The 26,997-nt window shown below is 40.6% G+C and overlaps 1 protein-coding gene across 1 annotated transcript in view; it reads right to left on the bottom strand.

Moving 5' to 3' along the window:
* PINX1 (PIN2 (TERF1) interacting telomerase inhibitor 1) overlaps positions 1-26,997 on the bottom strand; it is a 66,208-nt gene that overhangs the window by 18,839 nt on the left and 20,372 nt on the right. The window lies entirely within an intron of this gene.

The following is a 26,997-nucleotide window of genomic DNA, read 5'->3' as shown; positions in this document are numbered from 1 at the left end:
TTAACACTGTGCAGTAGTGTTTTTCGTTAGTGAGTTCTTCAGGGCAGACACCTTTGTCTTTATACTTGTAAAACACCAATTAGTACCTTGGGCAGACTACAAACAAATCAACATTAAAACAAAGCAGTGAAATAGAACCATTTGTATATCCTGTTATGCCTGGAGTCACTAGGACAGATTCAACTCTCTGGAGAGAGACCATATTCTCTTTTCTCTAATAGTCCTACCTGTGTGTGCTGCACGTCTGCAGTAGTTAAAAAGCACAAACTTTGATTTATCTCTCTGCTTTGGTTCAGGAGGAGTTCACCATAGGATGCCGCTCTGGGAATTCTTGTTACACTTTTCAGGTATGTGTATTCAAGCTAGCTTCAAATTAATAAAGGTATAACTGCAGGAGCAGAGCCCTCTGCAAGCTGCAAAGCCCACCCAATGTTGCACAAGGCAGCCCTGTGGCATCACTGCTTTCCCAACATGAAACTAAGGATATCTGTTACACATCCTCTAAAGGGATATGAGCACGTTTAGGAGTTGAAAGTCCTGCTGGAATGGTACTGGAGGACTGTACAAGGTGGAAGGAGCCAGATCTGGCTCAGTCTTGTCCATATGGGTGGACTGGGAAGGGTCCTGGCACAAACGATCTCCAGAAGTGCACAGGGGGTTTTGTCTTGGAGAGAAACAGCTCGTTCACTTTGAAGCAGAGTTTGGGAGTGAATTTACTTATGTGGATGACTGGTCACCAGAACCCAGGAAAGAAAAGGAGGATCAGGTTACATCAGCAAAGCCACACACTAACTCAAAAGAACTTAATCCAAAGCCACCACAAGCTTCCCTTTCACCCTGCGCTACCCAATACAACATCTTCCCCCACTTCTCACACACACTTTCTAAACTGGAAAAGCCATTTAATATTGTTTAAGTTCCTAAAATATGTTCAGAGGAAAGGCCAGATAACAGCAAAAATCTGATGGTTTAGGGTCACGGTAATGGTTAAGATGCCATACTACAGATTCAGAGTCTGAGCCTTCCCCAACTCACACTAAGGGCTCTCCAGGTTGTCCTTGCGCTAAGTAGAAAGACAGTAATGTAGAGTCATGATTAAAAAAGCTTAAAATATGCCAGTCACATCTCTGTCTGGCACGCCAAAAGCTATTAAAACCCTAACGAAGCCTACAAGTAGGAATGCATGATTTGGGGTTTACGATTCCTGGAGCAACCTTAATGTCAAAGGTCGCAAAAGAACAGCAGTCTTATCTCTGTGTCCTACTCCCCATGGAAAAGAAATAATGGTTTTAAATAGTAGTGACAGAGACACAGTTTGAAGAGTTGGAAAAGCCTTCTCACGTTTAGTCGAGTGCACAACAGACTGCAGAGTTTGTGGAGTTCACGTAAGAGAGGCACTCGTTTAGTGTTTTTTTTAAAGCACATCTGTCCAGACTCATGCAAGCAGAGCTCATCCCTCTTAGAGAAAAGGTGATGGATTTGATGAGCCCTTGAGGTCCTTTCCAAACTTACCTCCTATGAAAAGAAATCTAATGCACAGAAATGCAGAAAAAGAAGAATTAGTAATTGCATCCTGTGAGTGAAAAATGGTTCCAGATCACATTGTATCTTGTCCTGAGAAGCTCTGGAGGACTTGGTAACCGAAAAAGGCGAGATTTAGAGATCTCACAAAAGAGTTAAATATTCAAACAGGTAATATCTGAATTTTGAAAGAATTTGGCCACCAGAGCTACTTCCCTGCAACAGTTACAAGAAGCTGCTGCCAAAGTTAACATCAGAAGGCAGATACTGACAGGTTTTGCCCAGTCAGATGCCAGTATTGACACTCATTTAGACATGCCAGTACAAACACGCATAAAAGAACATTTTCTATGGCAACGGCTTCTCAAGTAACTAAGGAATTTACGGACAGTCATGAAATCTCTGGCAGGCAGGTGGAAAGCACTGGGGTTCGCTTCCCAAATGTCCCGGGGCACGGAAAAGCTGATGCGACTCACGTAACAACGGTTCCTACCACGCTGCTGAAGCTTGGGTAGTTTAAGCGATGAGTGACAGCCTCCCCGAGCTGTGTAATACGCAACAGGAATTACTGAAACTTGGGAACGTGTCCTTTCGGACGGTGGCCAAGTGATGTGGAGGATAAGTGATAAATTACAGCTCCAGGTCAGGCTCCTCATGAGAAGACAGAAATTTTTGCAGAACCAACAGCTGCTTGATTTTTTCTTTAGACTCAAAAGCAAATGGCAAGTTTCCTTACACAAGTTACTGACCAGTTGTTAAAACTCAAAGCAATAAATAGTATATCTTCTATGGCAAAGCCTCAAAATGTTTTATCACTGTCAGACCTAAGAAGGATCAAATTATTGTGAAAAACGAAACCTTGCAAATAAATGTGAGTAATAAAGGTATGAATAATGAAGAGTGGGTAGAATTACCATCCAAATTTCTGGCTCTGTGTTTTACACCCCAGTTCACAGTAGACCATCTAACTAGAATAGTGCAACTCTGTGCTAGCGCAGAAGGTAAAACTGATTCAGAGAGAGGACACTGATCTAATTTTGCAAAGTCCAGGGGAAGGGCGAGCTGTGCACAAGGTGCGGTACATTCCCTCGCAGACTGGGATCTTCACACCCAGTGCTCAGACCAGTTTCCAGTTTTCCTGTCTTGAAGAAAAGCGGACGTGGGTGTAAACTGGGAGCTGAACTCTCAGCTCGAGCTGCTCTGCTTCTCAGAAGATCAGCATCAGCAACTAGATGATCTTTGAGGTCCCTTCCAATCCCCTAACCATTCTATGATTCTATCCCTAAATTTGGATTTTGAATGCAAAACTGTCAAAATTTATGCCTTTAGTCCATCACTAGCTTGAAGGCAGAAGAGCCTTAGTCTCAACAAATTTAATCTGTCTCAGATTTGCAGCACTTTAGGAAAAGATTTTGCAACTTTCACCAGCAGTTCTGCTTTTTATTTTTAAAGCAGAGCTGAAAATACTACGAATCCTGGAGAGTTGATAGCCATGGAAGACAGACAACATGAAAGGTTCCAAGATGATTTGTTAAATAGCAGAAGAGAAGGTCTGGATAGGTAGCTGACAGGCTGCTACAGGTGACAGATTAGCCAACTCTACACGGTACAATTCGCATCTGATTCATGGGGACTGGAAGAGAACTAGAAAGTTGAGATTATAATGAGATTAATCATACGACTCTAGGGAACCCATTCATCCCGCTGCTGAAGGGTCCTAGAGCTGCTTTGTACTATCTGAGCTGTGCTTAGGAAGTTATTTGGGGTTTGCTGGGACAGAAACATAGCTGATTGGAAGGAGGGAAGAGATAAAAGTTTGCTGGTTTTCCAATCAAAGCCAGCCCGTATCAAAGTTATGTGACCACGAGCTGAGATTAAGGACTGTAGTAAACCTCAAATTCCAGACTAGAGCTGAAAAGCTTTGAGATTTAATGCTAATAATTCATACAGTGCTCACATTTACCAGGAGTGACTGTTAAAAAAAAAAAATAAAGAAAAAAAATCAATCAATCTGGAGGAACCGTTCTGCATCCTGAAACAAAGGGAAAGGATGAGATCATACCTATTTCTTCAGCCTTCATGAGGTCTCAAAGTTAACCTATGTAACTGATGAGGAGACTCGCATTAGCAAGGCATGCCAGTGTCATAGCAATAAATAAATGTTCAAATAATAAGGCTGCACCTTCAGCTGATGTGGCAGCATGCTACGCTGCTGTCAAACCAGGGCAAACTGCCTTAGTCCCAGGACCTTTGGGTAATTGAAGACCTGGCGCCGCACCTACCTGAAGGTAGACTCCAGAGCACAGCCACTATATAAAGTGTTAGGTTGCCAGGCAGGCAGTTAATTAGAAAAGAAATACTGTGCACTTCCAAATTCTCTTTCCCACTGTGATCTTCTGTGTTGAACTTGGCATTATCATGGAGTTCTTGGGCTGTTCTACCAATAGAGGCACTAAGGCCCGGAAAGCAGTGAAGCAGTTTGCCCCAAGTGGTACAGCACCAATATTTGATGTGAGATTCATGTTTTTTTTTCCTGGATTTCTAGTCCTGGGCTTTGGCCACTGAGATATATTTCCACACGTGGTCAGAAGCAGAGCTGCAAGCTAGGGTTTCTTGTACCTATCTTAATCGTAAAATTAGGAATGAGATCTAACTATTAAGTGTAACAGAAATGAGCTGGTCTAACCAATTTATAAATGTATTTCTATTTTTCCAAGAATTGGTTACTAACCTAGAGTCACAGCACAGACCCTGGCTAAGATCCTGAGGTTCAGTCACACCGAGGCTCAGGCAGTCCTGGTGGAAGGTTCTCTTTGCTCCAATTCACATTCCCTTTGACTTAGACCCTTCATTTCTAGGTCACGTAAAGGCAATACATAAAAGAAAACCTCTGATGTTCGTCTTATAAAGACACTCACTGTCTAAATAACCCCTTCTTTGAGGACAATTTTTGTTTGACCTTCATTCCAAATCCGATCGCACAACCCTGATTTTTATAAAACTCTCTTAGAAAAACCAGTTAAATCTTTTTTTTTTTTTTAAAAAAAACACCTCAATTCACCTTCTGGCAGAAGTCTAAAAAAACAATTAGGAGTCATGCTGAATTTATGCCCTTTGGGGAAAAAAAACCCAACCACAAAACACCACAATGTCTACAGAGACGTCTATTGACCCAGCAGTTATCAGAAATGTGTTGGGTTGGTTGGTTTTTTTTGCTGGCACAAAAACAGCTTTCTAAACTGCCAGTGACCCACTTTCACCTAGCTGGCCTCTGAAGTTGAGAGAAGATTCATACTCTCTAGACATTAGAGGCTCTGTTTGAAGTCACTGCTGTCAGGAGATGGTCAGTTTACGTCTCCTGTCCTAGGACAGGAAAAGGATGCACTCTCAGCTCCATGTGTTGCAGTGAGATAAGCACAAAGATTTCTGTCCTATACCCTTATCAGCTTTTCCTGCAACTCTCCAGAACAGACACCACCAAGACTGGCAGTAAAAATTAAACTTGCTTAAGCAAAAGAAAAAAAGAAAAAAAAAGACAAAGACTCAAGTATTTCTCATAACTGTAATGCAAAAGGTTGAAGTTTTGGGAAGGATTTTTGGGAGCACTGAAAACTACCTAAAATCTTTTGTATCCTCAGTATAAACTGATCTCCTCCAACACACCCAGGATGACTTATATTTGAAACATATCTCACCAGTTAAATAGCAGCCTTTACTATATGAAAGACAGAAATATTCCCCTTGCAAACAAAACCAAATAGCTGGCAAAAGGACATTTCTGGCATATGGAAATTATGTCGATATATAAAAATTTTTCTTCCATGGTTTCCTTTGCTTTTCATTCTGTCTCTGCAGCTCCCTCTCTTCTCTTTAGGTCCAAGGAGGACCTTGGTTTATCTCCTATCTTTGCATCACATGCCCACATATGATTTAATTTATGAGTGCTTCAGTCTCCACCCTGTATAAAACTGGTGTTACTTCTTGCTAAAACATTGTCATCCCCATGTGAATTGGACTCAACATCACAGCAGCACATTGGTCCAATTAAGGGATTTTCCAAAGTTAAAGGTTTCTTTCTAATCTTGTGGAAGATGCGGTCATGCTTCCCAAATTCTCCTCAGATACTAATCTGGTGAGTGGACAGCACTGTCAGGATCATATATCCATGCACATATATGTATGCTGTGTTTTTGACATCTGTTGACACAATTAGTTTCACTTTCCAGGGATGGTGCAAACTTCCTGTGCAGTGTGGGTGCAGGAATCAGACCCCACCATCCCTGGCTTTACACTCATTGCCCAAGTAACAGCAACTGCCATTGACACTTCATCACCCCAACTGGACAGATCTACATCCCAAGTGCCTCTTTAACACACTTCAGGAGGCATCCTCAACTCAGATTTGAACATATAGGTGATAAATACCTATCAGATAGAAACCAAGTTGCCAGTCTCTCTACAAAGTCCCATTTTCACCTACCAACATATATAAAATCAAATACCATCTAGCATATACACAGATATCATTGCCACATGGCATATTTCAGAAACATGAGCAATTGCTCTTATGCTCCTCCTCAGCACTCAATATACATCATTATTAAAATTATGACTGCTGACCATCTATTATTGCCTTTCTGAAGTACCAAAACCCAAACCATTCTTGCCTACAGAAAGGAAATAAAACAGCATAGTCATTTTACACATTTAAACAATTTTTAGAAAATACATCACATTTAATTGCAGCAGCTACTAAACACACCCCATAGAAGTCATGGGGGTGCCATAAAAATGGGGGGAGGACTTTACTGATGTGCAAGGTATCACTGAAAGGCAAGCCACGAGCAAGCTCTTGGGTAGTTCAAGACTCTTGACTTCTAGACTCACTTCTGCTACTGATTTCTCATAGGACAAGGTATTTTGGGTAAAGTTTAAAAGAACAGGCCAGTTTCATTTTTAAAAGCACATGAGATTCTCAAACATATTAACTTTCCAGGTGACTTCAAGACCTACCCTGAATATCTACAAAGATTTAACACCTGGAATTCCGAAATGAACACAAACCACTGCAGCTATAATCCATGTATTGGCTTTTAGTGCAAGCAGGACTTTCTTGTTAGGTAAATAAAGAAGCTTCTAAAATTTTGCTTTTAAAATTAATGTGCGCCTGATACACTTTACCCTTAAACCTGACTGAGTACCCTCATTAAAGTGAAAAAAATACTGCCCTACATCCACCGAATACCACAACTTTGTTACTCTTAGTGCTATTGAGTAAAGTTTTCAAAAGGAAGATGTTGATATATCAGCATTTCTTTACCATTTCTCTTTAAGTTCTACTACAATAAAGAAAATTTACTCACTCGAATCCCCTGCAATAATACGGAAACATGGAAAAGACTCATGATGAAATGATCCTTGGACAAGACAAGAACTGTGGTGATGGCATCAAAAATGTCAAACATTCCTTCAAAACCAAACTGGAATGAAACAAGTATTTTAAGACCCTAATCACATGAAACCAACAACAGCATTAAGCACAGCATTCTGGATAAACCTGCATGTGTGTGTGTGCTTGTGTCCAAGTGTGTTTATCCCTAGATATCAGACAGAACAGGAAAGGAAGAGCTGAAACACTTGTTCAGAAAATCCTCAAAAAGAAAACACAGCCAGGACAAATTTAGAAGCTTTACTTAGCTGTAATATCAAAGGCAGTGTTGACTGTAAAAGCAACCACCTCTCAAGAATGGCAAAATAAACTTACACAAGTCTCAGGAGGAAAACACTGATCAGAGACTGGATATTGTTAACTGCTGCTGTTTTGGTTAAGTGAGGTCCTTTTTGACACTACTAAGATAGTCTTGTCAAAGAACAACAAAAATGAAAAGAAAAAAAGAAAAAAAAAAGACAGACAACAGCCATTTCAGGGGGAATCTGTTTGCCAAAGTCTGGCTTTGAGCTGATGTCTGAAGAAACAAAACTCAGAATGAACTTCCTAAAACTTTTTTTGTCTCCTTTGGAAAAGCAGGATAGGGCCTTTTGCAAATTTCAATAGTCTGACTGGCAACTTGCTTCTTGATCAAAGCAAAAGTCTGAAACACATCTGAACAAGGTTTTCTGAAAAAAAAACAAAAAAAAAATCATTTCATGTTCAATTCAGAAGTTTCCCTAGCAGAAACTAGGCTATTTGAATTTTTTTTGTGGGAAAAAAAAAAGTTTCCATCAAATAAAATGAGCCAAAAGCCACACATTTCAATAACCTCTGTCTTAAAGACATGCAGTTTACACAGATCTATACCTAGTACCTGGATATGACACCAGCGAACTGAAATCACAGTTTGCAACTGTCTTGATTTTCTATACAGTGTAGATTAATTTGCTTATACTACACAGAAGAGGATTTACCTCAGACTCTGAAAAATATCCACATCTCATCTTTTACAGTAAGCATAATCACAAACTTATGCTCAGAAAGGGTGCATTTAGATAGGAGCGTGGCATCCGCCCATCTCTGCCAAAAAAAAGGAAGGGGGAAAAAAAAAAAAAAGAAAATCCTTGAACTTGGTTAGCTACATGCCTTGAAATTGCTGCTACTTCTTCTGGGGAAGTCTACCTTGAGGACTTTGTAAAGGCAACTAAGCATGTATGTCAACATGATGTATACCATCCATCCAATGGATAAAATTGGCTTCGGAATTCACCTTCGGAGTGCCAAACTCCCGCTGTCTAGATATTCAGAAATTTAAGTTATGTCAAGCAATTTCCCTTGGCTTAAAGTAATGCCAGTAGACAGACACTCTGACGCCAAGAGAGGATGATGGCGAGATAGTACATCCCTCTCATTTTCACAAGAACTCGAGGGAACTGCTCTCACATCTTTTACAGAATTAATCAAGATAAGCTAATGTGTGATAACATGTATCTGAAGCGCTCTGAAGGGAAGAAAACCTGAGCAGCTTCTGGCTCTCCAGGATTAACTGTAACAGCTCTCCAAGAAACACAAAGCTTTCCTTTTCTGCCCTGATCCACCCCCAAAACAGAGTTCATACTCTGGAGTCAGAAACGTTGAGGATGAAGGTATAAGGAATGTCACAGGGATGCGATGTGATGGAGAAGCATCTCGTAATGCAGAGGCACTGACATACTATTGATGCTTTTACACCCTGGCACAAGAAGTTTTCACCTGACCTGTAAGTACTCCTCCTACTCTTACACTTAAAATACTCCACAGTAATAACACATAAATGCATACACAAGCCTGGACATTTTGAGGTATTCCAGAAAGGTCTAAGCTATATTTTATTGCTACATTACAAATGTGACACGTTTTACATTAAATGCAAAAGTCAGAAACTATTGGAACATTTGACTTGTGGGAAGGAAACTGGAAAAACATTTTGGTTGCAACCATGTAAACTGGAGTATAAAGAGACTAATATCTCTGCGCACACATGCGCTTTTCTTGATATAAGCCAAGCACACCAAGCGAGCTGTTGCCTTGCCAGTCAGCCTTGCCTTTCATATGATATTCCTTTTTATTCTTCTAAAAGCTCTTTCCATGAAAATAGAATGAAAAGATGAGCTTGACTTCTTTCTTGCTCTGTACCCAAGACGTTGGCACGCCGGTATGCGAGACCAGAAGGTGGGCCATGGGCTGATTGCGAAACCCCCCATGCAATCCGTTTGTGCTCAGCTGACAGGGACGAGTCACTGCACGCAGGCAGATGCAGGCGAGAACCAATTCCCCACAGCAGTCAGTACCTAATTAAAAAGCTAACTGAAACAGTAAAATGAGGGTTTTGTAAGATAATATGGTTTTGCTTACTTCAATATAAACTGCTCTGGTACCTTTCTTGCTCCCAGCTGCCAAACACTTGGAGGTAAGATAGTCCACAGGATGTTTCTCTCAAAGGGGCTATGGTCCTTTGATTAAGAGCTTGAGCAGCGCTGCCTTCCCCAGTGTAATGCAGCAATTAACATAGTTCTCAATCAGCTATCAGTGTCTAAAGACTCTAGTATCTGTGTAGCTTTATTCATCACAAATGAGGCACTCTGCAGATTCAAGAAGTCTTCTGGCCACATGACAGTAACTAACGCGCCAGGAATCACACGCTAGCAAGCAAATATCTGCATCGAGTGCTTTGAAGTGTTCAGAGGGAATTCCCAATGAGCGCAATGAATTAGATCTAATTAATAAACCATGCCAGCAAGACACAGTCTGTGTGTATATTTGTGCTCACAACTGCTTCTAGGCACATACAAGCACAGATGTGGTGGCAGGCAAGTGCCAGGCATGTGTACATTATACACAAGGACATCACATATGAAGAGTTAGATAGCCAAAGGCATCTAAAAATATCACCCAGTGTATTTACAGAAAACACTATTTGAATTGAAAGCTCTCATGCTCCATTTTCTCACCTGCACTGTTCACAAGGTGACATATGTAAGAAGCATCCCTGATGGCATGGATTAATAGAGCAGCTTCAGAGGATGAGTTCCTAGCCAGGTATTTATATCACCTCCCATTGTGAGTGAGCTGACTGTACTTATATAAGAAATGGTAACCCAGAAAAGGCAGAAGTGTCAATGCATCAAAAAATGAAATCAAATAGGAAAAAAAGTTCTAAATTTGTCTGTTTTGTATGCAGACATGTCGGATACGGAATAGCCTTCTAAATGAAAGGTGATTTGACCAGCATATTTCCCCGAGGCATAACTTGCCTCTCTAATAAAACTATAACTTCTCACTGTGCAGTCATGAAAAATACCACCTGAAATAATGCCTATTTCTTTAATCCGGGAATATATGGAAGGATGAAAAAGACATTCCTACACATAACGAATGAAGAACAAAGCAGCACGGATGACATAAAAAACTCTCTCCTTTAGTACTTTAGAGTTATTCTTGCCAGAGACTGATAGTGAAAAACTAACATCTTTCAGCTCCAAGTGTGTTTCAAAATCTGTATTACTGAGAGACAATTTTCAGAGCTAAATACTGAACAGTCACAGGAGTCTACGGGTGCTGGAGAGATTACTAGGACTGAGATCCATAAGAATATTTAGGTGTCCAACTCTTTCGGCACCTTTGTGCTTTTGCATACTGATACCATTTTAACTACGTTGCTCGTTACATTTTACATAGGACTTCCCCTCATGCAGTGAGCAGGACAGGCTTCTTCAGAGACGAATCAGAGGTTTGCTGTGAAGGAAGCAGCACTCTACAGGACCACATCTCATCTGGAGCAAAACACACAGAGCCAAATGAACAAGAGTCTTGTAGTTAAATTAGCTGAATGCTGATCTGAGAAATCAATTCTACCTTGGCCTTGGCCACAGAAGACACCGGTAAGAAGCCATGCCCATAATTTTCTGTTTCTCTTTTTATAAGTGCCTGTCAAAAACCTCAATCTGAAAACCATTCAGAGCTTTTCTTAAGTCAAGAGCAGTAGTACTGTGAATACATGCAACTCTATCATTTGAAGCAATAGGAAAACAAAAGAAAGCTAAGGACTCAGGTATCTCAAGCTGCAAACCTAAAATCAGTAGATGTCTATACTGCAGCATCATACAAAATGGGGCAGCTGCACCCAAGTTACTTCCAAAGAAGAGATCCTGACATGTGCTAGCTTCCTAAAACAGACCAGGGCATTGTATGCAACCATCATCTGGCCAGGGACTGTGCTTCCAGTTTAATAGCAAGGAGAATCAGAGGCCAGTGAACAGGCTGTACCCCAGTCTTTTATGTTTACTATTAAAAAATAGTTTTTGAGCTCTGTTGCCCATCAAAAGATTGAGATTGTATCCTCCCCATCTCATAGCAACATTGTGAGGGGGAAATTCTTGTTCAGCAGACTCCTCCAGATTTTGACTCACTCTCCTTCAGGATAAAACAAACTGTCCTCTACAAGTACCTGATCTCTTCCCCAGACCATAGAGGAAACACTGAAAAGAAAGGATGTAGAGATATTACTGTAGCAAATAATGTAGAAAGCCAGCAAGAATATTCCTAATTCTGTCTTCTGAGCAGCATTTGAATTGTATGTAGTAAATAAAGACCAAAGCCACACCCTAAATGAAAACAAAATACTGAATAGTTGTTCATTATGAGTGCTATTTCCAGAGAACTGAACAGTACATAATTACGTAATTAACATAGAATTGGAGCAAGTCAAGCTACATGATCATTCTCAGATTCAGCATTTCTAGTTTTTTCTGTACTTACACAAATTAGTATTTGAACTAGGTTCAGTATAATACATTCTGTATTGAGAAATTATATTATATAGTGCAGAAAAAGGATGAAATAAACATTAAACTCCTAACTGTACAAGAAGTGCATTACATAAAAGTCTCTAGGAGACACAGTCCGATCCACTTCAACCCACACAGGCTACGGGCACAGCTAACTCGCATCCATACTCAGCAGCCAGCTCAAACTCTGTCTGCAAGAACACGCCATCTCGACCTTCGAAATTCAGTTGACAGCTTAAACATTACATGTGTGACATTCACATGTGTCTTATGTAGGGGAAAAAAGAACCCAAAAATCGATGGTTGTGGGGTTTTGTTTTTTGTTTGGTTTTTTTTTTTCTAACTCAAGTACTATTAAGACAGCCTAATGAAATAACCTGTGAACTTTTTAAAGACATTAGAGAATCCTCTGTTAAAACTTTGCCATAAAAACCCAAGAACAACATCCTCTGCCCCAAACAAATGATGTTAAAATACAGTGCTTATCAGACCAGGCAGTAATTGTGAAACACTTTAGAACTTTTGAGTACAACCAAAGCTGAGTACTAAAAACTAACTGAAAAAAAAAAATACATTGGACTCTTTGACTCTTTCCACTGTGAAGCTCACTTATTTCAAATACTCATAAGTTAAGCGTGCTCTGTTAAGTATCACTACAAACAACGCACCCTGGACTGAAATTTAGGAAGCCACTCTGTATGTTACAGCAGTAATGGTTTTTACAATGAAATATTTCATTGTTTGCCTTATGAATGGATTTTTTTTGCTGAATGCCCCTTCAAGAATCTTCTGAAGACAATGAAATTTTTAGTGTTGTGGTTTCCACTTCAGAATGGACAAAACGCAACTTCTTCAAATAAAGCCACCTATTCCTCCAGGCGATGACATGACCTCTGAACCATCCAGACAGGTGCTGAAATCAGTGTTGCAGGGCTTGCAAAACAGAAAGTCACTTCCCACTCAGACGGTTAAAACCTGTCTAGAGCCTGTTGGACTCCGCAGAGCAACTCGATGCACCAGCAGTTTTGGCAATACACGTTCCCATTTTCACTGTCAAGAACAAGATTAGACCACATTCCTACTAGCCGAGTTTGGCCATGGTAATCTAAGCTTGTGTAACCTCAGGTACAAAGGCAAAAGTACAAAAGCAGCTCCATGAACAAGCATTTGTGGCAGTCTCTACTGAGGCAAGGAAGCTCGTGGCTGCTGGAAGGAAGCTTCTCTGAGACAAGGTCTTCACTGCAAGAAGATCCTGGTGATGGAATCCATCTGTCCAGGAAAATGCAGATCGCCACAATTGTGAGAAAACCACTTTGCATCTTCAAACAGGCCAGTAGTTTGTTCACACATCACCAAGTAAACTAGGTAAAGCAGGAGAGTAAGTTATACTCTTCATTTACAGAGAAAGAAGAATTAAAACTGTATTAAAATGTGTTTATGACTGGCTTTAACAATAATTAGGGGGAGCCCTCTAACCAGAGGACAGGTGCCTAGTCATCTCTTGAATAGAAAGCTAACCAATAATATTAGAATAAAATATAGAAAATCCTCTAATGTTTTTAAATCGCAAGCAACATGACTTCTTGTTATGTGTTTGAAAGATAATCATAATAATAGTAACAGCTTGGATCTCTCCCAGCTGGTTACAGGGTGGGGGTACAGTACACAGCTCTATACACTACAAACCTTTCTCTCCAGCAAATTTAAAAAATTATAGGGGAAAGATACTTCAGTTCCAGTTAGAGCTAGAAATCTTTCCAAATTATTATCTTAGAGAGGTTTTTCTTGGTTTAGAATCTATGCTCCCACGTAACGAGCTCTGAATCAGTCTCACATCTATATTCTCTCAAACACTTGCCGTTCAGGGCAGCCTTGGGAATCCTAGGCAATTAAAACAGCATGCCTCAGTTTCCCCAAGTGGAGACAACCAGCAAATGCGTTAAAGGGATATTGAAGAGTTAATTAGGTAGTGCTTTGCGCATCACAGCTTCACTGTTTCAGCAAGTCTCCAGTAACACCTAATTAACAAATCTCTGATGAGCTGTTTCTTAGAGAGCTCAGCATTGGTGCTCCATGCAAATCTTCTTTAACATGCCAGCCATGCAGCTATGATGCCCCTGCTGCCCCTTGGTGAGGGCACATCATGATTCTTCTGGCTGGCTTTAAGCTGCCATTCATGCCCCCTCTGTCCAATAAAAAAGTTTATTTACTAAACTTCGGAGCGTTTGGTACAAAGCAAAAAACAGCAAGCTACATCAAAGCCTCCCTATTATCACTCCCTAGTGAACTGTGAAAATATAAATTCAAAGCTGACAAGCTAGATAGACTTTTAACTAAAATCTGAGTGCAATTAACTTTAACCATGCCACTCTGCTACTGTACTTCTGGCACCAACATAGAGAAGTGGCCCAAATTCTTCTGAGGAACAGAAAGACCATTTATCTACTATATTTATTCAGGGCAAACCTCCTCCTTTGTGTCAAGCAGGGAATGTAGTGTTGCTGACTGTGACTGGCAGTGATAAAGGAGCTGGTATGATTTTCAAATGAGTAGCATGTCCCGCTTTCCCAAATGTTAGAGAAAAGTGAATAATATGCCCTCCTAAATAAGAACCAGCTACCAATTCAGAGATGCACGCTGGGGAAAAGGTACCTATAAATTACTGGGCATATAAAGCTACAGGCTTAAGAAGGCTTTCTGCTTGGATCTCCTACATAAGTTATTTTTATTTGCAAAAGTTAAAGTGATTCAGAAAGAGGGAGAGAAGGATCATTTGTCTATGGTAAAGTTAGGAAACGGCATTAATTTGCAGAATAATTTGTATATATGTGGTGCCTTCCAAGGTTCCTTGAGGTCCTATGCACATTCTGTGTATGCGACCATTTTAGTAGTACAAAATCTGTAAGAAACTGTCAAAAACATAATGCCTTACCTAAGCGTCCATATGGAAACGAAAATAATATAAAGCTTTTATATATTTGCAACATATGTATATAAATCAAGAGCTTTTAACCCAAAGCTCAAACTTTCCAAACATTTATATTTAGTGGAAGCTTTAAATCTGGAGGCCGAAATCATCATATTCAACAGAATGAGGTGACCCTCAAATACACAAGTCATTCCTTAAGTGGGTTAAATGGCCCTTCACTGGTGCTTTTCTCTTCCTCTGCTTCTTACATGTTACATCACTATATTTAACCTCTCAGCTAGGATTAATCTCCCTCTACTTTAGACATCTACCTTAACTCTGTAACAATTGGAGAATATTGTGTTGCCTGCATCATTATCAGCAGATCTCCACAGCAACAAGACATCCTGAAGGACAAAACAAGAAAGCTAAGTGGGTACCTCTTGCACGACACCCTGAAGATGATTGTGTGTCAGGGCCCTTAAGTGGTATTAAACACCATGACTCTTCCTTGAGAACAATCTCATGTTTTCTTTCAAGGACTTCAGATCAAGGAAGAGAGAGAATTCTCCTACCAGTTTGACAATACAGGTTCCAGAAAAACTGGTTACGAATTAGGATGAAAGGGTTTTGCAGCTTTCAGTTCAACACTTTTAACCATAAAAGGTTCATTTACTTTACTTCATTTGTAAAGTACAAAAAGTACTTTACAGATGTCACAGCAAAATTCTAATATTTTGTTGCCTGACATCAACTTGAGATGATTTTTCCTAGTTACCAACCTTGCAAGCTTCCTCTGCGAGTGCTACCAGTTCCCATCCCTTCAGCCATCCTTGCCACGTTCCCATGCTCTTTCTTTCAAGAAGGTCACCTGTATTTTTTGATTTTGCCCGACAATGGTCCAGGCTCACTGCTAGTCCAAAAGTTTGACAGGTGAACGCTGGCAAATCTTGCTGCAGCAGCTGAAGATGTCAGCTTTGCACATCTCTTTGCTGAAGGTTACTGTCATCCCTGTACAGCAAAATCAGCACTGAAGAACACTGTAAATCACACACTCTACTGCAAAGCCACCTTGCCAATATGTGGCTTAGGCAGACGTATGCTGATTTTCTTCAGCTGACTGCAGCAGGGCAGGTTTCTGGGAACAGAAACATCTCCATAAATCTACCCAAGCTCTTCTGTGCTCAGGTGAAGAGCATTTTGTTCCACTTATAGGAAAGAAAGAAGCTTCAAGACTAAATGAACTTTAATTCTGTAACTGGAACAGTATTTGCAATAGCCCTGCAAGGCTTTAGATATTATCAAGCCTGTGGAGGTTCCAGACTTTGAGGTACAGAAGGCATCTGGGACCAGACAGGCTCTACAAACCATGTTGTGAGTTCTGCCATCCAGGGACAGCTCTGTGGGTTAAAGCAGAGGGGCAGCATCACCACTACACTGGAAGATTCCCAGAAAGCAAACGCAAGCCAGGACTGGGCATGAAGCCCTTTATTGTTATCAGTGTTTTCGTAAAGTCAGTTGCCAGGAGTGACAAACCTCTGTATTCTAGTAGCAAGTGTTAAAATCAGAACACCCAAGACTTTTGTTGCTGAGGAGCAAGGGCTATACCGATGGGCGTCTCTTGGAGACACCCATTTCCCTACGACGACGGAGGAAAAAGGAACAGGCCATATTTTGTGCCTTTGGATGCGATCCATTGCAGTTGCTCCACACAGCATTCCTTTGCCATTTGGTAACTGAGAAACACTAGGCTTATTAAAAGAAAAAAAAAACCAACCCAAAACCCAACAAACCCAACCCTGCAGTGCTCTGGTTGGCAAGTACTGGTCAGAGGAGGTCTGCTGTAAGAAATGAACGTCAGAGAATCAGCAGCCCAAATGATACAGTAAGTACTAGCTGTCAAAACAAGGGCTGCTACTTCACTTGACCAGAAGCAACCATTTATACAAACACTCCTGCAAGGTAGATACTTCTTCACTTCTTGCTTGACCTCAACTTTCCAAGATTCACCAATCTGCAGGGTTACATACCCTCACCCTCAGTCATGCAAGTAACTTGGTGCTCTGGAGCACACTCCCTCCTCCCATCCAGATTTTCTGTAAACAGCCTTGCTTTTGCAGGGACTTCAGAAAAGCCAGAGACAGTCACGCTTCAGGAATCTCTGCAAGTTTAATTAAGTTACAAGGTCCTAAAACCACAATATTGCTTTTCTAGGCACTGTGGCTGTAAAGTTCAAAAGGTAAACAAGTAAGCACATACAGTATACTTCAAACAGCTCCTCTAGTTCTCCAGAATTAACTATGAGGAGAAACTGAACATGTATGATATACTTTGCACTTAAACATTCTCACCATCTAAATATTTCAATGTACTTCATAAAGAACTACATACTTAACATAAATAAGGCTAATACCACCTACACGGGGTATGTGAATCCTCCCTAGATTTAGTGATTGTGAAATTGAGATGCTGAGAAGTAACTTGACCCAAGGCTGCATAACAGGTGAGTGGGACGTTGGTGAAAGGGAACCAAAGAGCCCTGACTACAGGCTCGCTGTGCCTCACCTGGGCAGCATTCCTGGGATCCACTGCAGGGTGATGTCTTCTACAGACAAATCACATGCTCAAATCTAAAGGGGCTGGGAGGGAGGAGTTTAAAAGCTGTGATTAATAGAAGGCTTAACAAGGCATAAGTTAAAATCGGGACATTTTGCCTTCTAACTGCTTAGTGTGCAAGTTACAACAAAAAACTTCCTCTTCCAGTTGCTTGCTGACGTGTAAGATTACACAATTTTCTCTCATCACCTCAAAGTTTGGCCCAGTGTTCTCACTGCTTTTAAGATGAAATGTAAATGAATGCCTAAGCTTTCAGCATTAGCGCAGCCACAGATATTAAGAGGCTGAAATTAGGTCACTTCGGCCAACACTGAACTGCTCCCCACAGAACATTCATTCTTCAATTCGGGAGGAGAAACTTTTTTAGGTAGGAGCAAACTTGAGAACAGGATAACCTGACAGCCATGTGTTTCATTATATCACTGCCCTAGATTCAATCTGAGTAGCACCAGGTTTATATAAGCAGACCTGTATGGTGGTCTTTGTGAAACAATTTGAGTTTTGAATTGATACCATTACTGGACAGATTGAGAACATGGAAAAGGAAGATCTTTAGAAAACTTAATAACCCACTGGGCAAAATGTCTTGGTGTTGTGGGTTAGGCTGACCCTCCCACACAGCCGGTCACTCCCCCCTCCCCCACCCCCAGGAATGAGGGAGAGAATTAAAGGAGAAACGGGAAACCCGTGGGTTGAGATAAGAACAATTTAATACAGATGATTTAATACACAGTGTAGATGCTCACCACCCCCTCGTATGCGAAGCCCGTCTCGTCCCGAAGCTGCAATCCCGGACGAATGCGAGGCCCCGAAATAGAGAGGGGCAGAGAGAGAGAGATAGTTCTCCGACAGTGGGAGTACTGGGAGAGAGAGGGAAAAAAAAAAAGGCAATAGAGCAAAAGCGCAGCAAGCGCAAAAGAGCAAAAGCGGCGAAAGAGCCAAAGCACAAAAGCCCTTCTGTCCGGCTGACCCTCACTTTTATACTGGGCATGACGCTGCATGATATGGAATACTAATTGGCCAGTTTGGCCCTCAATCTTAAGTTCCACCACAAATCACAAGGGGAATCGTGTCCCCCTTGTCCCAGCTATGCACCCCCCTTATCCCGCCGTGCTTCTGCACTCCGGCACACTGAAAAGTCCTTGGAGTTTCACATCCAACCACAAACATCAGCATGCTATCAGCATTCTTCTCAGAGCGAGCCTCTGAGTAAAACCAAAACACGGAGCTCTTCTAGCTGCTAAAAAGAAGAGCTAACCCGGTCCCAGCTAAAACTGGGACACTTGGTTACTAATTGATTGAGGATCTGATACTGAGATGAGCTGAGCCAGGTGAGTAAATAAAGATTTCAAGCTCTAAGATAACTAGAGAATTGTTGGAGGAAATAGCTTTTGCTTGAACGTGACAGCACAGCCCTATAGTTAGCAGCCCTCAACACACTGCACATCAAAACAGAATTCAAGAAGTTGTCTTTCCTGCTTACTATGACACTTTTCATACCAAATTTCTTAGTGTCTTAATACATTAGTAGTTGCAGAGAAATTTCACATCTACTGCTATAGAGGACTTTATAGTTATTTTACTGAATAACAGCTAAACCTAGGACATGCTCCAGGTACCTTGGAGTGTTTGGTACAGGCTATGGTGCTTTTTAAAAACAGTTAAGACCTAAAGCAGTAGATGAGAGGTGGAGAGGATCAACAAAAAAACTCCTGCTTAATTACTTACACAGTTCTCCTTTTTTTTCTAAGAAATATATGAACCATATTCACATTAATGAGACATGAAACAAATATATATACACAAAGGATTACCTGAAATAATAAATAACTAAAATTGGGTGATCTTTTTCCTCATCTAAGATTTTTACTCTATTATGAGATATAGTAGTTTAATCAATAATAATAAAAAAGCACCTGCAAGCTTGCACTTGACTACAAGAAGACGTTTGTAATGATTCTTATTTCTCTAACTGCAAATATTCATTGCAAAACATACAAGTTGACTATGTGAAATGAAAATTTTTTTTAGAAGTTTTCCAAAGAAAATTGATTGTATTTTCTGTGAACTAGAAAGCATTTCCTAATTAGCATTAGCCTTTGACTAACTCGCTGTTCTACAGTAACTTTCCTCTACTCCCAAGCTTACCGAAATTTCTTTGTCAAAAAGTATTGAGAATAAATAATTTTCTTTCAAGTATTGAAGTACTGAGTGACATTTAAATTCTTCAATATTCTGGAAAACAGGATTTTAGGGCAGACAATATTTTTGATCTTCTCTTCATTTGTTAAAAAACAACCTGTAACACAGGTGACACAGGATCTAGTTAACCTGAGCTGGGTTCGATTCTGCTGCTGTCAACAACATGTCCCAGCGCTCAGAAGAAATCAGCTCACGGTGAGAACAGAGCAGATTTAAAATAAACCCCAGAAAAATAGAAATAATAAGAACGAACTAAATAATTAGAACTCTTCAACCCTGCTGATAGCCACACTTCTCATTGTCTGCCCCCTCTATGATCCTTGGTAAAATCAAGGTTTTTTTCATAGGACCTTAAAGTTCAGTGTAAGGGCCATGAAACAGTATTAGCACTTAACTTCAGCTGAGGTAAGTGACAGCTGGTCACCAAAACAAGCCTTGGTGAACCTGGCTCCTAAGGGACATGAGCATTTTCTACCAGCACGTTAAAACTCATCTATGCAGAACCTTCTGGGGGTCCATTGCAGACTGTGCAACAGACTTCCACAGAAACTAATTACCATAAACAGCATCATCTTCTGCTCCAAAGCCAGAGCACACTTCAACTTGTCTTCACTAATACCCACTGGGTTCGTATTACTGAGAGTCTGCCAAATCAAAACACTTGAATGCACAACCTTTCTTTCCCCCAAGGAGAGAAAGAACAAACTACGCACAACAGACAGACGTCACATCCCTTAATCCAGTGCAGGGCAGAGTTCAGATACTGTTATGTGCACGGAAACTTTAGAATCTGTACAGTACAGTATCCAAACATTTTCCAACTCTGCAAATCTCAGGTTTGCTTCAGCTCCCTTCCATTCCCTTTTCTGTTGCTTACTTCAGCTGGTAGATCCTTGCTTCCTTGCTCTCTCTTCTGAACAACAGACAACCTGGCTTAGCAATGAAAATTGGACAATATTAATCCTTAACACCAAACCTGAGGTCCTTTCCCAAAAGCATTCTGTGATGGAGAACAGCAAGTCGTCATCATCATCAAGGTATTGGCAACTGATACATCATTTTAAAGACAACGTTAAAGCAAACAGAGCATGGAAGATACCTACTATCCCACTACAGGATCATTTGCTCCATCATACTCTTGCTCTTATCTTAACTAAGGGATAGGTGCAGTTATTAGCAAATGGTCAAATTAGTGACATTAGTCAGCTGGTCACATTTGCCTGTATATAATATATGGCAACACCACAGTTATTCAAAGGGAACATACTGGGATTGATGACAGTTTGCAGAGTGAGGCTGTAGGGAAAAAACACAGATAATGGATTTCTTGACCTTGTCTTACTACTTTGAGAAAACTCAAATGAGCCCAAATTAACTTCAAATTGCCAAACTCTTCAAACATGTCAGGCAGCTGAAATGAAGTCAGACAGAGGAAGGAGTACCTTATCCACTCTCAAGGTTACCCTGATGGGGAAGTTTACCATTAAGTCATACTCCAGCACTACATACTTCTCCTGATTGGAGAGGGGGGGAAAAAAGCAAATGTTCACAGCTGAAGAAAGAACAATTCAGTAGAGAAGTCGAAATACTGGATTGGAAGTGGAAAAGCTTGTTTCTTTGATTTTAAGCACTTTCTCAGGCTGAATCATTTATTTTGCTCTAACTTCTGGTTTGCTTAACCCGTCTGAACCAACTAGCAGTTTCATAATCAGTTTGATGAGCCAAAATCAGAAGACATCCTTGAAAAAAGGTTAGACACCCTTTAATAACTGCAAGTCAGCAAAAATAAGACTGTGCTATGAACATCCGGTCCTTCTGCAGGCTATTTGAGTGGATCCAGCAGCGTTCTTAGAAGGTAATGAAATGTATTCTGTTCCCTGATTTCTGAAAGAGAACACATGCTGCTCTTTTCCTCTCATTCCCACAGCAGTATTATTGCCACAAGGTACCAATCTCAAATGCCATCTCACACCACCCCTATTCCTTGCACACAGAGGAATAAGCTCCTTTGTGTAAAGGACCACCATCTTGGCTCTGTGCTATACCAGCTGAAGGAAAGAGCATGCAGCACACTTGCACCAGGACACCAGGGAAAGTCACGCAGGTAGCAAGATCATCTCATCATCAAGAACTTGCCCACCTGGCTTTAAAATCAACAGGAAGCCACCTGCTCAGTTCACACTTCCATATACAAATCCTGTTATGATAGGATCAAAACCAAAATGTAGCTTTCCTTGTTTTGAACTACTGCACTGGAATTTTATTTATTTATTTACTTTTAAAGAAAGCTCTTTGATCACACAAATATTTTTAAAAGGAAAATCAAAACAAAGCTGTCCTATAAAAGCGCAGGCCCATGACAAGGGCTGTTTGGGTGGAAGGGATTATATATGACAAAAATAAGGTTAATTTTATTCTCTAGTACCCATACCCATATTCTTAGGTACTGGTGTGATACTTTTTCATAGTATACCCACAGTTAAAAAACAAAAAAAAAAAAGAAAAAAGTCCAATTAGGATTTATTTTGTGCACCCAGTTAAGCAGCTATGCCAAACGTTATTGTTCTGTGGCTCCTTACATGGTTACACTGCTTTAACCCTATTTACACACCTCAAGTATTACAGTGGTTCTGGGTCACATTTTTATGAAATTTCATTTAGAGCTGGATTTCCTCCCTTCCTTTTTCTCTTTTTTTTTTTAAAACAAACAAACAAACAAACACAACTCAGTGAAGAATCCCACTGGGCAACCATCTTTTCAGGATAAGGTGGTATACAGATGACAAAATTCAGCATATAGATGCCAAAAGCCAGTACTAACTGAATCAGGTAAGATGAAATCTTTCACCAACACAGACCTGCATCTTACTTTATATATTTTTCCCAGTTATTTAATTAGACATATTTATAGAGGTCAGCTTTGTTCATGCAGAGCCTGAGGACAGGATACGACCCACTGAGCAGTCTCAGTATATTTAAATGACAAAAAGCTATCAGCCATTCTAATTAGAGACTCACTCAATCTCAACACAAAGCCATGACAACGATTTTCCTCTCGCTTTCTTTAAACTCGAGGGGCTTTTTTTGCAATTGAAAAAACAGAACTACAATTGTAACAAAGTTCTGTTTGGGCTTTTCCTCTTGAAAACGTTCACAACCTAAAAACTCCCACAACGCAAAAAGCAAAGGCAGCAAAAATACACCTCCAAAACTGCAGCGCAGCTTTCACACAAAGTGCAGTTAAAAAATGACTAAGTTTTCTTGATATATGAATTTGTGGGTAAACCATTTATCAATGACCTGTTTACCTGTGCAGCAGAGTCCCTCAAGCCAAGGGCCATGTCATTCCCCTTTGACTGATTAATTAGCCAATCAAGGGATATTTTTCACTGTGAGGCATGATGGTTTATTCCAGCTAATGCATGGTCTCTAATGGTAACACATTAAAGCCAACTCGGCTCTTTAAGCCTATCGAAGTGACCAAAAGGGAAGGTGAGAAGATAAATCAAAAGAGCTCCCCCCAGTTTTGTTTCCATTCTTAACAACCCCCCCAAGGATCTAACACTAGAGGAAAGACTCTTCTCCAATGAAGAAGAAAAAAGTACCGTTTCTTCCAGATCAGGAGATGTTTCCTCCTCTCTCTGCTGATATCTGAACAGTAATAATTTATCCTCAGTTGATTAACAAGGTGCTTATAGAATAGGCAACAAAACATCAATACTTTGCTCTTCCTCCTTTTATCAAAAGCACTGCTAGGACACCATGCTGGGTAAAGTAATTTTTACCAGTGCTACTGCAACAATCTCATCTGCATGGAGAAGTATTAAACGGCCCAAATCAACACCTTGAGCTTAATTCGTTGTTTTTCTGACTATATATGGTGTTGCAAATTACCAGCTCAAAGCAAGAGGGTTTTGGATCCACTCTGTGACAGTCTGTGCTGCCAGAAGATTTGATCTACGTATACCACTCATGTACCCTGAAGAAGTGCAGTTCACACTTCAACTGTACTGTTGTGCTGTCCTCCTTGTAAGTTCATGCCACCAACCTGTCCTGATTGCCCCTCAAGCATGGGCGAAGGCCTTCCACTGCTAATTGCTGGTAGAATCTGGTTTTGGGGCTTTTTTTCTTTTCTCTTCTTTTCTTAGGAAATGATCGTTCTGGCTGTTAAGAGTTCACACTATGCTGCAGAGCAAAATTGGAGAAGCCAAAGAAGTAACCGCAGCATTACAGAAGTAGTAAAAAGCTGCTGCTAACAGTAAATTAGCCTGGAGAAGACTCCAGGAAGACCTTCGAGCAGCCTTTTCCAGTACCTAAATGGGCTACAAGAAAGCTGGAGAGGGGCTTTGGACAAGAGCATGTAGTGATAGGACAAGGAGCAATGGCTTTAAACTGAAGGAGGGGAGATTTCAATTAGAGATGATGAAAAAATTTTTCCCTCTGAGGGTGGTGAGGCACTGGAACACGTTGCCCAGAGAAGCTGTGAATGCCCCATCCCTGGAAGTGTTCAAGGCCAGGCTGGATGAGACTTTGAGCAGCCTGATGTAGTGGAAGCGTCCCTGCCCATGGCAGAGGGGTTGGAACTAGATGATCTTTGAGGTCCCTTCTAACCCAAACCATTTCATGATTTTAATACATTTCACTCGAGTAGTCAGAAGGAAAAAACAAAACACATGAACACACAAACCTAATGATATCCTCTAACAGTAATGCTGCAGAACACAGTGAGCTACCATTGAAGTCATGGAGAATTAAGCCACCGTAAGCTGAGTGTTACCTTTTCCTAGATCACAAGTCTAAAAGTAGTGAGTAAGCCATGCTGGTCACAGTAGCAGTGAACTAAAGGCTGAAAGAAAACTCTCTACTCAGAAGTAGGTTCCTGGGGATATCAAATGCATAAAAGCATCATTATATCATCTTGCAGACTCTGCCACTACGTCACCAGCCTCCTCCCACTAACCAACATTAAAAAGCCAAAAAAGCCTTTGGCCACAAGAACTGAATAGGTTGAGAGGGCTGAGCAGTAGTCACATGTTTACAAGAAGACAGCTTTTGCACTTAAATGGAATATATTCAGAATATAACTTTTTGGACAGGATGCACCTCACTGTTAGATGTACCCTATGATCAGGGAGGAAAGAGGCACGTACATCTTGTGGCTTCATACATCTTTACCATCCTCGGAGTCAGTGAATGTTTCTGTTTGGGCACTTGAGCCTCATCACTATGAGGGGAGTCTGGAGAAGATGCCTAGATCTGCGAATAAAGTCAAGCGGGCTTAAATCTCACCTTTTGTTACCTATGTTTTCCTTCCCTTGGTTCTTGGTAAAATGCTATGTCTACTCTTCCCAGTGACACACAACACTTTACAGCTGTGCTGAAATGGTCAAGTCATTTATAGGAATAGGCACTGTGCAGTTCTACATTTTAACTCCAAATCTGACAAACTCTGTAGCCTAGGGATAATTATAATATCTAGGCACAAGATACTCAGTGCTTCCAAAAACGCAATTATTCTCTCTGACAATAAATGTGTAATAAGAAAGAAGGAAATATGTTAAAGACACTATCTCAGTGTTTTCCTACTGTCTTCCTCCGGAAAACACTGACAGCAATTACATTTTTACTCTGATTTCTTAAGGAAGCAAAGTTTCCACAATCATTCTGCCCAGACCTTTGTCTACATCACGCTCTCCTTTCTCTCCAGTAACTTTTTAATCCAATCTAACAGAAGCTTAGAGATTTCAATACTAAGACTCTCAAATATTTCATGAAAACAGGCAGCTGGAGAGAGAAGGACAACAGACCAACGTGCACATGGACAGGGATTTCAGCATGAGCTCATCTCCTTTAGTCACACAGAATCCAACCACAACACAACCACAGGAAACCAATCTTCACAACTGGAGTCACTCATGGAATAATTTGTTGGGAGATGTTTTACTTAAACCAATTCATCTTTGCCCATTCCAACAGGTCTAAAAGCGTTCAATTCTTTTTTTTTTCTTGGCGTCACTTACTAAGGAGCTGGGATTTCCCTTAAGGGACTCTTCCACTGCCCTGCTGACATCACTGCAAGGAAGCCTGCTGAAGAGTAAGTTTGTGTCTTCCTTTTTCTAATTGAAGTTCTCATCCCCAGTACCATTCCTGGCTTTTGCCTACCCTGATTACTATCCCTTCCCTTCCTCTGTTCCTCCCTCCCCCCAACACCCAGATATTTATAGGCAGAGAGGTCACAATTTTCTGCCTCTTCTCTGAGATGAACGTATCCAGTTCCTCCACTCTCTCCTTCTAGGGCATGCCTTCTAACCCTGTCGACCATTTTATTAAATCGTTTTGGACTCTCTCCAGGTTTTTGATGTCCTTTTTCTGTTCTCCTTCTCAGTCCCAAATACCTCATGCTAGCTGCAGTCTCCAAAGCAGAACAGTGAAAAACCTAAGTTAATTTGTAACTAATTTTTCTCTTCTGCAGTTTTTTGTTTCCCAACAGTGCTGAAAAAAAAAGGAACAGCAAATTAATTTATACACTACCTTTGCAACAGAAACTTCTGTCACGGGTAAAAAAAAAAAAAAAAAACAACAGACTATACTTACAACTTGCTTAAAAGTCACAATTGTGAAACCCACAAACATCAATATCACAATTGGTATTTTGCAGAGAGAAAGTTGAGGTGAAGGGAATTACATCAGTTTACCCATAGCTTCAGTGAGCCCATGGCAGAGCCAGACTTTAATGGATTTTCAGTTATGTCCCTTAAGATTAAGCAACATGCTTTTCTGATAAGTGCTGGGAAATGTAAGTCAGTTGAGGAAGTTCTGCAAAATGTGTCAGAAGACAATTTCCTGATTTTTTTTTTTTTTTTTAAAGTGAAAAAGCAACAGGGTGGACAGTTATATTTCTAATGACTAACACGGAAGAAACCACCACAAGCTCAAGACTTTTGGACTACTTGGATTAGGTGGTTTAAGGGAACTTACGCAGGTTTTCATCCACAAGTTACAAAAATTTGGAGGAAGCAGATTAGTCATCAAATAGCCTGAGACATGGAAGTGAGATGGATGCAAAACATTCAGTTTTCTATGCAACTCAAACAGAGTTATTACAAATGCACCGGCAAATCAGAACTACTTCCCCAGCCCCCAACGTGAAATCAGTGCCAGAATCATGTTGTTCAGCAACCAAGTTGGGACTGTCTGTAACTCATTCCAAAATCCTCAGTCTCACTCAGGAGCATTTTCTCCAGTGATAAGGCTTCATCAGGAAACACAGCTGGATGGAGGAAGGAAATTCTGAGAAGCAAAAAAAATAGTGGGGGTTCCAGGAAGTTCAACCAGATAGGAACTAATGGAATTTGTTTTTCTGTCTCCCCAGCTCTCAGTGTTCCTAAGCAAGTGAGAAAATCAGAGGGAAAGTGGGGGCAAAGAGAGTCTGGCAGATCTTACCCTGCAAAACAGGTCCTCAATGCAGTCTCCAGAGAGCATCATAATTACAA

The sequence above is a fragment of the Tauraco erythrolophus genome, chromosome 2 (genome assembly GCF_009769465.1).
Source record: "Tauraco erythrolophus isolate bTauEry1 chromosome 2, bTauEry1.pri, whole genome shotgun sequence".
Lineage (NCBI taxonomy): Eukaryota > Metazoa > Chordata > Aves > Musophagiformes > Musophagidae > Tauraco > Tauraco erythrolophus.
This window is presented reverse-complemented; position numbering and strand designations above follow the sequence as displayed.